The 13,179-nt window shown below is 45.0% G+C and overlaps 1 protein-coding gene across 1 annotated transcript in view; it reads right to left on the minus strand.

Annotated features, from left to right (window-relative positions):
• FAR2 (fatty acyl-CoA reductase 2) overlaps nt 1-7,799 on the minus strand; it is a 151,780-nt gene extending 143,981 nt beyond the window's left edge. Inside the window, exon 1 of the mRNA XM_037514175.2 lies at nt 7,704-7,799. The gene's annotated coding sequence lies outside the window, so the exon portion shown is untranslated. The remainder of the gene's footprint in view (nt 1-7,703) is intronic.
• Between the last annotated feature and the right edge of the window lie 5,380 nt (nt 7,800-13,179).

Raw genomic sequence — 13,179 nt, forward strand, 5'->3', positions numbered from 1 at the left:
TCATTAAACCAAAAAGACAAACTCCTGAATAGGAGGAAATATTTGCACATCATACATTTGCCAAGGGGCTGATAGCCCAGATCTACAAAGAACTCACACAACTCAACCAAAACAAAACAAAGCATTTTTTTACTCAATCAAATAATGAGTAAAAGAACTAAAGAGACATGTCTCCAAAGAAGAAACACAATGTTAAGCCTCTCTTATCACGGAAATGAAAGCAAAACCACAACCCCTCACAACTGTGAGAATGGCCCACATCAAAAAGACCAGAAAAAAGAACCTCATACACTGGTGGTGGGAATATAGACTGGTCTAGTCCCTCTGGAAAACAGTATGGAGGTTTTTTAAAATATTAAAAATGGACCTACCATAAGATCAGTGATTCTACTTCTAGATATCCCCCCAAAGAATGAAAAAACATTAAATTGAAGGGGTATGTGCACCCTTAGGTTCACTGTGGCACTATTTCAATAGCCAAGTCACAATGGCAACCTAAGGGTCCATGGACAGATGAGCGAATTTGGAAGATCTGGTATATAAACACAATGGGATCCTACTCAACTATTTAAAAAAAAAGAAGAAAAAACTTTGCCATTTGCTACAACATGGATGGAACTGGAAAGAATGATGCTAAGTGGAATAAGTCGGAATGAGAAAGACAAATTCTGGATGATTTCACTCATATGGAATAAAGAGGAACAAAACAAAGGGTCAGCTACAACTGAATCAATTGAAAAAAAAAAAAAAAAAAAAAACCTAGAAATTCGACTGTAGAATTGAGGTGCCCAGAGTGGCAGGGTTAAGAGGCAGAACAAAGTAGGGGGAGGCCCCAATAGACTATGAAGGACAAGGAGTGGCCTGGTGGTGGGTGTGTATGTTACATCTGGAGGGTATGGTTCTGTACCTTTGAATCATAAACAGTGTTGTAAACCAATAACCTCAATTAAAAAAAAAAATGGTTTTCCAGGTCATAACTGCTCACTGGTGAAACACTGATGCAGCCACAGAAAACATGATGAAAAGGTGGACAGCAATAGCCTTTATTTCTGCAAACAGATATTTGAATTTCATATTATTTTTGTGTAGCATGGAACATTATTCTGCTTTGGATTGATCTTAAAAATAGCAAAACCTTTCTTAGTTCAAGGGACATAGAGAAGCAGGCAGGGGCCAGATCTGGCCCTCGGCCAGCGCACCTGAGTGGTGGGGTTGCAAGGTGTCCACCGCCCCAGGAGCCTGTGCTCCCGCTCTGCTCTGTGGCACTGTGGCTGATGACTATGGCCACAGACTGCATTCCTGCCTCCAACCCCTCAACATGCAAATACGTTGGGGACAGGAAAGGATGTGCCTGGATTCATAGTTACGCTGCATACTCACACTGCCATGATTCAGCAGGAGATATAGGACAAGATCAAATAAGGCCAGACTTTCAAGGAGCTCAGAGAAGCTGTGTCAAGTCGTCCCATAGTCTATGCTTCCGGGTACCCACATGTAATCTACACTGAACAGAAATCACCTCGGGGGAGTCCTGCATAGCCTTGCCAAGAAACCATACGTGAAAATAAAATGTCTTTAATCAGACTGCCCATCTTGCTTTTGGGTGTCTCAGTATCTTATCCATAAGGCAGAACTGTTGTCATCATCATCCTAAAGCCTATTACCAGTTTCGTGCTTCGGTCCAACTAGGTAGCATGAAGGAGACGAGAGCGCGGATGGTTAATGGAGAGCTTTGGATGTGGAAAGGTTTAATCTATTAATGTAGGGCAAGATTTCCCCAAGCGTGTTAGGCTGAGTGCTGACTCTGTTAGATGTTCCGCCAAAAAAGCATTTCAAGGTCAAATAAGTCTAGGAAATGTGGCATAAAATATCCCTTCTTTCTTGATGATGCTTTATGTTCATTAGTATATTAAAGGCCCTGAGGATTCCTGCAATAAAACTGATGAACTAGGTTAAATCAAGTGTTTCTCAAACTTACAGGATCAAGGAAGCCTGCTTTTCCCCTTCACTTAATGTTATAATGAGGGACAGACACCCACACCCACGCAGACCAGGCTGAAAGCCGTGAGTCGGGTTCACAACAGTCTGTCTGGTGAGGATCAGGTCTTTCTCTTTTTAGTCTTTTCATCTCAGGAAATGACCCCACGTTCATTCCATTGCTAAAGCCCAAGAAACAGGAACACTCTTTGTTGAGGCTACAACCTTCTAAAAAATGATCAGTTGCACGTGGATCTGAAAAATAATCTCAACAGTACGAATGACAGTATGAAAAGCCAGTCTTTTCCTTCCTCTCCCTGATCTCTGACCCCACAGCCTGGTACCTCTGGAGAGGTTCCGAAATCAGGTCATCTGCATTTGGTAAGGAAAGGAGTCGGTTTCTGGTAAGGCCCACAGGGACCTCCCTGACCTTAGTCTGTGTGCCAAGGTGACACCTGCTGGAAAAGGCCGACTGTGAACATCCTGGTAAAAGCCTTTTCTGGGGAGAGAAATCGGTCCTACAAGGGTTATCAGTTTAATGTCCATTTCAGTTGTTATGGTGGCGACTCTAAATCACATGCATGGGAACCTACTATTTTAGATTGCAAACATGAGGAAATATCAACTCCTTCTAACTCTTCTTTCTGCCTTACCACTCATGTCTAATCCATCACCAAGTTCTTTCAATTCTACTTTGAGACCTCAAGTCTCCCCACTGCTCTCCATCTTCCCTGTCAGCACTGCTGCCAGCTCTGTTCCTACTTCTAGTCTGTTATCTCTCCAGTCTGTTCTCTTGACTGCAGCCAAAGATCTCCTTAAAATATAAACTGGACAGTTCCTGCCCTTGAAGTCTTCAATGCTTTCCCATGAAAATCCAACTCAAAGTCTCCATGAAGATCTGTGAGGTGTGTCAGCCCCTGGCCCTGTCACCCCGCCTTGTCCAGCTAGCACACCCCTCCCTAACACTGGGTCTTGCTTTCTGTGCCTCTCCTTACAGTCTTATTTGCTATTTTCTTTACCCAGATTGCTTTTCCCACTCCCCATTTTTCTTTGCCAAGTTAACCCAATGCTTCTTTCAAATATCGACTTAAATTACTCTTTGTCCAAGAAACCAGCCCAGAGCACCATGTCAGTTAGCCTCTCTTTTTTTTCATGACACGGTTGTTCTCTGTACCACTCTCAAGTTTCTTACTATTTAATTTTTTAACTGTAAGTTCCCAAAGGAAAGGAAACACATCTGTTTTACTCAATGCTAAATGCAGAAAAATCAGCACCGTGAGTCATTAAGGAATGGGCTTACTGACATCTTATATGACTGAACAGCCAGTGGACCATTCTCTTAGTTTTATCTCCAGTTTTTACTTATATGAAATTTAGGCTGTCTAGATTGTTACCTTTATGTACATCAATCACCCAGAAGTCTTTATTTACCTCTATTAGGAGCAGACTTTAAGGAACATCTCATAAATCTCACTTCTTAAGCTTCACTAACCATTTCAATGTATTTTATTCTCTTCTTGGGAATTCACTGCTTATTTTCTGTATCATTCATCTGCTGCCTAATCTTGCCTTAAAACAGCTAATCTGATATTACCGATTAACACTTTACATTGCATTAATTTGTCTCATTAAAGATTTCACATATTCTAAAGCACACAGACTGCCTGTGCACATGCTTGTATGGAGGCATCTCCATGGGCCCCTAAAGGGCCCCATTATAGGATTCTGATATAGGAATTGGGCTCATTTCTCTTCACTTTATTTTCTTCCCCAGTTCTTCAGAATGTGTTACCATTACGGTGGAGATGAAAGCTGGAAAATGGGCAAGGCCTGGGGGCAAAGAGGCAGGTAATGGGAACAGTGTAGGGACAGAAGACTTCCTTAAAGTTCCTCAGTTCCTCCCCTAGTGTTACAACAGGTGAAAATTTGGCAAGGGACTAGGTAGGTATACTTTTATTGTTATAAAAGTATATTATTTGCTATAAAAGTATTATGCTATATAAGTATATTATTGCTATAAAAGTATTATGCTATATAAGTATATTATTGCTATAAAAGTATACAATATTGTTAAATATTGCTAGAATATTTAACAGTGACTTGATAGAGATTTGGAAAATATAAATTTTCAATCTTTTTTTGTTTTAAAGATTTATTTATACAAGAACTGGGATACAGGCCAGATGTGCAGGAAGGTGAGAGGATGCACTAGAGATAGAGCAGGGAACAGAACAGGCAGACTGACTGAAATATACTGCTGAGGGGAGCAGTGGGCGAGACAGCACAGGTCTGCCGCACCATGTGGGTATCTCCGTGCCGGCCTGGCTCGAACCCACACTGCAGCGGCTATGGACAGCCTCACTGCACTGGGCTCAACTGCATGTGCCACCAGGGAGGCCCCTAATTTTCAAATCTTAATTTATCAAAGAGGTAGGGTATATGGTTTTCACTGTAGGGTAAATGGTTTTCAGGCTTTTCTGCTCTCCTGCCATTAGGACTGCCCTTCCTGATGGGGCACCTGCATTTGTTACACTGTTATAAGTTATGATGTTTACTTCTGCTGGCCATGGCTGCAGTATTGAGATATCTCCCAAGAGAGGCAGAGGCAGGATAAAGAAGGGGAGAAAGAAAGCCAGAGAAGGCCAGAGTGAAGACTTGCTGGGGGCTTGGAGGCCTTCTGGCCCCCCAGCATTCCTGCCTGCCGTGTACCTGGTTGCTGCACTACATGTAAAAGCTCAATAAAAACCGGAGAAAGCCACCAAGGACTCCAGAACTCCTCCTTTACCCAGTCTGCTTGAATCATAGAAAACCTGCTCTGTGCCCATCCTGCCACTACAATCACCTCCTCAAAATACTTCAAATTATTGACTCAAGTTTCCATTGTTCAATTTTTGGATGAATTTGACCGAAACCTCTCTTTAATCAATGAATTATCTTTGGGACCAAGAAGTTTTTTGTTTTCTTTTTTCAGGTGAACCTTTTTTTAAAAATTTATTTACATTTTTGCATAGAAGGACTAGGGTGTAGGCCAGAGGTGCAGGAGGGTGTGGGGAATTCACCAGAGACAGAGTGGGGAGAAGAGGCAGATCTACTGAAATACACTGCCAAGGAGAGCAGCGGGCTAGACAGGAGAGGTCTGCTGCACCATGTGGGTTAGCTCCCTGGCTGGGAATAGAAGAAAAGGGGAATGAACTCAGGCCTTAGTGGTGACAGCACTGAGACTTAACCCCTAGGTCACCAGGGAGGCCCCAAGAAATATTCTGTACTTTTTTCACTGCCAAATTCTGATCTTGTTCAAACAATAATTTTGAAGAAATATTTAAAATACTGAATACCTTAGCTACTTTGGGGGACTTATCCACCAAAATATAAGGGTTATAAAAGTTCTGCAACCTTTTTACTGTACTTAACCAATCTTCCTCAAGCTGCTTCTGAAAAATGAAGTGAAAAAGGGAAGTTTGCCATAATACCATCTTTATTGGCACAGAAATGCTCAGGGGAAGTAGGCATTTTGACAATTATCTCTTTACCTAGAGTGTCTTCACAACAGCATTTTAAGCTGGGTAGAGTAGAGGCATTGTCTGTTACCTTCACTTAGACAATGAGGAGCGGGACATTGAGAAACATAAATCCCCGCCCAGGTTTGTGTTGGAGAATTCACCAGATATGTAAGATTGCTAAGAGGCAATGCTGAAAGTTCTAGAACAGCCTTGTCTATGGGGGTCAGAAATGGCTACAGAATTTTCAGGGTCCAGCAAAGAATGAAAATTCGGAGCTCCTTGTATCAGAATGTTTAAGACAGCAGCAGTGACAGCAGGGCATGGAGCCAAGCATGGGGTCCTTCTTAGCCCAGGCCCTGTGTGACACCCTCATTCCCATCACCACCAAGAGGCTGGCCCTGCACAGGATCTCTGCAAGGCTGACTTTTAGATTAAGGAGGCTGTCAACTCCATAGATGAGAGGCAGAATTCTGTGAATGTACACACATTTGCTTCATGTGTTATATGTTTCATATTCCACAGCTTTTATAAGATTCTTAAACTGATCTATTAACAAAAGAAAACATTAAAAACACTTCCTCGAGAGCAGTCTATGCTTTCACAAGCATCAGAATACACTGGCAGAGGCAAGCAAGCAGTCTGCACGTGACCCTTCAGGAGAAGTGTTTGTGAATGAATGAGTTTTCATGCATGCATGGGAATTAATACCAAAAAGCATTCGTAAGGTGCTCGGATGTTGAAAGAAGAAATGCAACCAATAAGGCATCTTCAGAAGATTAGCAAATGGTAAAACTTTGGTCAAGATAACCAGAATCTTTACAAATCCCAGAGCAATACCCAAATGAGGTATTTTCTTTGCTTTCACCCCCTAATTCTTAATTCTTAATTCTTCTGTAATTAGATGTTGCATCCCCTCCTTTAAATGTGAAGGAACATATTACCTAAGGTTTACCACCTCTTGCTGACTGACCTGTTTTATAAAGAATTGTAATCCAATGTTTGAAAGTAGAATAAGGACTTTTGTTAATTAAACAGATGCAGAAGTTGTCCTCAGTCAGGGAAAAATTACTCAAAAGACCTACATCCTGAGAAATACTATAGGTAAAATGGTGACTCTTGAGTCTTGTCCTAAAACCCCCAGGGCCATCTTCTGACAGCCTCACACACAAACATCCCTAAACGTGGGTTTTGCTGAAAAGTCTGAATAGCCATCTTGAAATTTCCTTTATTCCCTTTCCCCTATGTGACTTAAACTAAATCCACTCCTCAGCCAAATCTCGGAGTCGGATAAGCGGCGATACCGGTGATGGGTAACCGAAGCCAGAGGGCGATTCTCCAACGTCCACACGCTTGCTGTCTACTTCTCCCCTCGCAACCTCTATTTAATAAAAATACATGATTCACTTGCCAGGTCTCACGGCGTCCCAGCTCCTCACACTACATGGGCAGGCAATCACCCAAGCTCTTGCAGCCCCAGGAGAAGGGTGGCTGCTCAGCCCAGGTAAGTTAGCCACGAGAGAACAAGCGCTCCTCGGCCCGCCCACCCAGGGGTGAGAAGACTCAGGAGGTTGGCAGGTGGACCCCATTGCTAGTTGGTCATCAGCGATAGGAGAAGGGGATGGTGGCGCAGGTGAGCTCACTCGCGGCCACGCGCGCGGCCCCCCGCCAGCCTCTCTAACTGGAGCTCCCGCGACGCCCGAGGTCACAGAAAGAGGTGGAAAACTTCCACGAGGGACGGGCCCGCCCTGGCCCTCGGATCCCTGCCAGCCCGGGGTTGGGCACCTTGGCGAGGTCCAGTGCGGGATTCGGCGCGCCGGGTCCGGGTGGGGCGCAGGCGGTGAGGACCGCTCCCGGGGTCCTGGCAGCGCGCCGGGCCCGGGGTCCTGCAGGGCAGCGGCCACCGCACACGTGGCCTCGGGTCGGCGCGCTCCAGGAACCGCCTCGGGGTGACCCGCCGGCGCTTCTCCGCCCAGTCCCCGCGGCCCCGGCGGAACCTTCTCGGGCGCTGGAACCCGTCGCCCCCGGCCTCCCCACGCGCCCCAGCTGCACCGGCTCTGCGGGAGCCAAACCTGCGGGGACGTCGCCTAACCGCAGGGGTCCGCGAGCAGCCCCGGCACCAGCCTCGGGGACCACGCGCCCCCATTGCGGCCCCGCGGGCCCCGCCGCCCTGGCCCTCCCGGCCCCAGCCGGATCCTCGCCCGCCGGGGGCTTGGGCGCCCTTCCTACCTCGGCCGGGGTGCGGCTAGCCTGGTGCTCTCACCGGCGCGGACTCCGGCCGCCGGGAACCGCTGGCGTCTGTCGGCTCCCAAACGTGACTCCGGCTCTCGGGCGCGGAGCCTGGGTGCGGGGCGGGAGGAGACGGCCGTCTGCGTCCGCGCCCGGGGCCGCCCGGCCTGGGCGGCGGGTGCGGGCGGGAGGAGGGCGAGGGGCGGGCGGGGGCCTCCAGGCCGCGCAGCCCCGCCCCGCAGTTTCCATTCCTGCCGCACCTGCCGGCCCGCTCGCCCGGCTCCGGGTGGGGTGGGGTTTTATTTTTTCATTTTTTAATTGGTGGGTGAGGGGAAGGCGCCCCACTCTGGTGTGCAAAGGGAGAGCTCCAACGCTGGGGGCGGGGGGCAGGGGAGAGACAGACAGAGTCATTCAGAGGTTCAGGGTGAAGGCTCGGGGGACACACCTTCCCACCCACGCAAGCTGAAAAGACAGCCGCGCGGAGTTGGCTCAGCTGGTCTGCACTGCGCACCGGGGAGGGATGCTCTCCAGTCCGCTGCACGCCGCGAGACGCCCGCCCTGAGCAGCCACGCAGGGCGCCTTAGAAACCCCAGGAGGGCCCGGGGCGCGGCACACTCCCATCTGGGTGGGGAGCGCACACCACAGGCTGTGTGGACACAAGGTGCCCGGGTGTGCATGTGTGTGAGTGTGCGTGTGCATGTAGGCAAATGGAGACTGAAGAGACCGGCGGTGCAGGACGACCTGCTCAGTAGAGCTTCTCTACATTAAAGGGAGGGGGTAGGGGAGAAACAGCTTTTCTGAGATTCGGTTTGGTCATTGTTCAGTTTTTAACGGAAAAACTGGATCTGTCGTCAGGAAGATTGTAGAGGCATAAGCAGGCCTGTGAGTCCCTCCTCTCAGGACAGGCTGAAGCTTCCAACGCCAGTTTAATTTCTTGGACAAGGTGAAGATAAACCCTGATAGGCTGTGTTAAGAAAACCAAAAGGGAATATGACCCTATAAACTGTCCTCATGCTCCTCGTTACAATAGATACACAACTAAAGAAAAAGATTTAATTCATGAAGGGTGGATTAATGAAATGAGTGATTTCATCTCTTAAACAAAGGCACACGATATAAGTCCATGGACAGATATGAATGGACAAAGAAGAGGTGGTATGTAGACATAATGAACTTCTACTCAGGTGTATACATGTCCTGCCATTTGCACAAACATGGTGGGATCTAGAAGAAGGATGCTTGGTGGAAACGCAGAAGACAGGTGTGGCATGATGTGATTTCACTCCTATGTAGTACATAGAGAACCAACAAACAGATGAACTAAATGAAACAAAAATAAACTACTAGACTATTAGACCAAATTAGTGGTTACCAGAAGGGAAGGGAGGATGTGTGTGTGTGGTGGTAAAATAGGTAAAAGATGCCAATTACATCGTGAAGGATGAAATTAGACCTTTAGTAGTAAAGACAATACACTATATAAGATGCTGACTTATGATGTGGTACACCTGAAACCTACATAAATATTATAAACCACTGTTACTTAAATAAAAATTTTAATTCCTACCCATCTTGAATCACCTTCTGTAGTGATTGTCTTAAGCAAAGTTTAGTCTGTAGACACTGGTAACTGGCTGAAAGCAAGAAAGGAAAAGTTAGAACTAAACAAATAAGCTCTTTGTTAACCCCTCCTCTTCTGAACAATACATGTGAGTGTTTTCAGGAAACATGTATGAAAGTACTTGAATGATACTGTCCAATGTTGGTGAGAATGTGTTGAAGCCATTCATTACATAGCAGGGAGAAGATAAATTGTTACAACTCTTTTGGAAAACAATTTAGTGGCATATATCCAAGGCATAAAATGTTGTCACCCAATTGTTTTTATTGTTCTGAACCTTTTTCTCAGAATGTATCCAAAGGAAAATAAGCCACAAACAGGGAATTGTCATATAGACAAAATTTTGTATTTATGATGATGTTATAAGCTGGAAACTACTTTCAGCAAAATGTTGATAAATAAAATGCAACATTACTGTAGAGTCAAAATTCAAAATTTCATTACCATCATTTCAAATAAATTTTTTTAAAGATTTATTTATTTATACAAGCACTAGGTACAGTCAGAAGTGCGGGAGGGTGAGAGAATTCACCAGAGCCAGAGCAGGGAACAGAACACACAGACTGATGAAATACACCACTGAGGGGAGCAGCGGGCGCGGCAGGAGAGGTCTGCGCGCCATGTGGGACCCTCGCCGCTGGCTGGGGATGGAACCGGCGCTGCAGAGGCTGCGGGCAGCTTCACAGCCCCACGCTCAATCGCTGCGCCACCAGGGGAGGCCCTCAAATGATTTTCACATGTGGATAATGTATTCTTTTGGTAGAGCAACCAGGATGAAGTACACAGACTAGGTGGTTTAAACAACAGAAATTTATTTTTTCACGGTTCTGGATAGGGACAATCTCCCATGACTCACACCTAGTTTTTGATAATTTGCAGGTAATCTTCGGTTCTTCTTGGCTTGTAAAAGCATAACTCCAATCATTGCCTTCACCCTCACATAATGGTCTCCGTGTGTGTGTATGTGTGTGCGTGTGTGTCCATCCAAATTTCTCCTTTTATTTTTTTTTAAGATTTATTTATTTATTTATACAAGCACTGGGTACAGTCAGAAGTGCGGGAGGGTGAGAGAACTCACCAGAGCAAGAGCGAGGAACATAACAGGCAGATGGACCAAAATACACTGCTGAGGGGAGCAGCCCCAGCGGCAGGAGAGGTCTGTTGCGCCATGTGGGACCCTCGCTGGTGGCCGGGGATTGAACCGGCGCTGCAGGGGCTGCGGGCAGCTTCACAACCCAGCGCTCAACCGCTGCGCCACCAGGGGAGGCCCGCCTTTTATTTTATTTTTTAAAAGATTTATTTATTTATACAAGAACTGGGGTACAGGTCAGAGGCGTGGGAGGGTGAGAGAATTCACCAGAGAGAGCAGGGAGCAGAACAGACAGACGGACCAAAGACACTGCTGAGGAGAGCAGTAGGCAAGGCAGGAGAGGTCTGCCAAGTCATGTGGATTTCTCCCGGGCCGGCTGGGAATTGAACCTGTGCTGTAGAGGCTGCGGACAGCTTCACAGCACAGCACTCAACCTGCTGTGCCACCAGGGAGTCCCCCAAATTTCTCCTTTTAAAAAGTACTGGAATCATATCAGAATAGGGCTCACTCTAACGACATCTTCTGAACTGAATGTATCATATCTGCAACAGCTCATGCCAAACAAGGTTACCTTCTGGAGTACTGAGGGTTAGGACTTAACTGGAGTATTGATTTTGGTGTATATGTATGGGGGTAAGGGGATGATAGGGAAAAAGACAGAACTCAATTAATTCATATCAGATAATAAACAAAGGCAAGGGAGTGGGTTGAATGGTCGCTCCCCAAAATATGTCCTAGTGCAAATCCTGGAATCATGAAAGTCACCTTATCTGGAAAAAGGTCTCTGCACACTTAATAAAGTTAAAGATGTTGAGAAAAATCCCTGGCATATCCAAGTGGGTCCTAAATCCAATGGCAAGTGATTTCATAAGACAAAGGCAGCACAAGATTTGATACCTGTCCACATTACACGAGGGAATAGAAAACCCAGGCAGAAATTAGAGTGAGGTGGCAAAAACCAATGAAGCCAAGGTATGTGGACAGCCAGAAGCTGGGAGAGAGAAGGCAGGGTTCTTCCCAGGAGCCTCCAGGAGTCCAGCCACACCTTTATATCAGGCTTCTAGCCTTGAGAGCAGTGACAGAAGCAACTCCTATTGTGTCAGATGCCCAGCAATCTACTCCAGAGTCCTGGACACGGAGACAGGAGATCTCTTTGGGGGAGAAGTCCATGTATTGACTTCTTTGTTTTTTCCTTGAAAGAAGAACACATGGTCTAAGATCATTTCAAATGGATTTTTTTAAAGAGTCTTTTTTTTTTTAATTCTCATCTACTTTTAAAGAAATGAGCAGACAACATGCCAAAGATTTCATCATCTTTCAAATTAAAACTCCTTAGATGCAGCTGAAACTGAAGAGGATTCTGATATTGTGAAATGGGTTCAATTGTTCTAGACCCTTGTACATACAACTCCCATGAATAGGAACTCAGTTCCATGTTGGCTTGATTAAAGGAGAGTCTTCAGATTTTTATCTCAAAACCATTGCTGCTCATGGTCATTCTTGAGAAATTAGTTATTGTTACGGTGTTTATTATTACAATTGACCTTTACTTTCAAAGTTTTCTCTCCCTCCTTCCCTCCCCCTTGATCAAGGACTCACCATTATATTCAACCCCATAAACCAAATGTTTCCTTGTAAACCTGCCTGAGTTTTTATTTATGATGCAAAACACTTAGAAAATGTGCTAGATGTAAAATCATATGTCATATCATTCTAATAACTCCAGAAGTTGGAGATTGTAATCAATTCCAGTATTCCAAAACAGGCTCCAATGCTATCTGTTAAGTGAATGCTGTTTTTGTTGACTGGTGGTATCATGGGAGTGAGTTTAATTTTGACCTATGGTAGAATTATAAAAACATAGTGTTCTACTGATAGAACTAGAAAGTGGTCTCACTTCATAGAGGAATACTAAACTTAATATCTTGTCCAAGGCCACTCTGTTAGTGTTCTGTTCCCGCCTGTTCCACCCCTGGACCCACGCAACCAGCATGGGCATTTGCTTCTTTAAAGCCAGCAGAAGAAAATATTTCTCTCTTTAACTCTCTGACCATTTTAAGGATTGCCACCCAATTAAATGATGGCCACCTTAGACAATCTAACTTTCAATGAACTCAAAACTTTCAATGAACTTTCAATGAACCCCAACTTTATGGGGTCTTCATTTTTATTGGTTAACATAATCACAAGAGAAAAACCAACCTTAGACACAGTCTCACTCCCTTAAGAAGAAAGCATTATACAGGGCATGGACACTAGAGTGGTGATTTGGTGCCATCTTGGATTCTGCTGACTTGGCACTTACTTAAAGGGTAGGTGGCAGCAATAATAAAAACAGAGTGTTGCTCTCTATCAAGTTTCTTTTGCATAAGGAAATTTATTTTTCATTATGTGACCATTTTTATGAAGCATCTAGATATGGATCTTTACAGAATTCTTTTTTATGTCTTCTTCTCCCCATGGAGATATACAGGTCTTTAAAAGCTATGTAACTTCTTGATTGAAAGTTGTTAAAGTATAACAAGTGAAGACTAAACTCAGCTTTCCTGATAAAAAGGGTAGAAGACTCTGAGCTAACAGTTTCTCAAACTGTGGGTCAAAACATCAAGGGTCTTTTGAGAATGTTATTATGAGAATGCCATAGGGAACTAATAGAAGGCCTATCCTTTTTAGTGACTCTTACAAAGACATTGAAAAATAAAATAAAATAAAGCTATGCTAGTTAAATTACTTACAAGCAATTGGTTTAGTGTGTAAAGAAAGTA

Source organism: Talpa occidentalis, unplaced genomic scaffold (assembly GCF_014898055.3).
Source record: "Talpa occidentalis isolate TD23 unplaced genomic scaffold, MPIMG_talOcc4v2.1 talOcc4.16, whole genome shotgun sequence".
Taxonomy (NCBI): domain Eukaryota; kingdom Metazoa; phylum Chordata; class Mammalia; order Eulipotyphla; family Talpidae; genus Talpa; species Talpa occidentalis.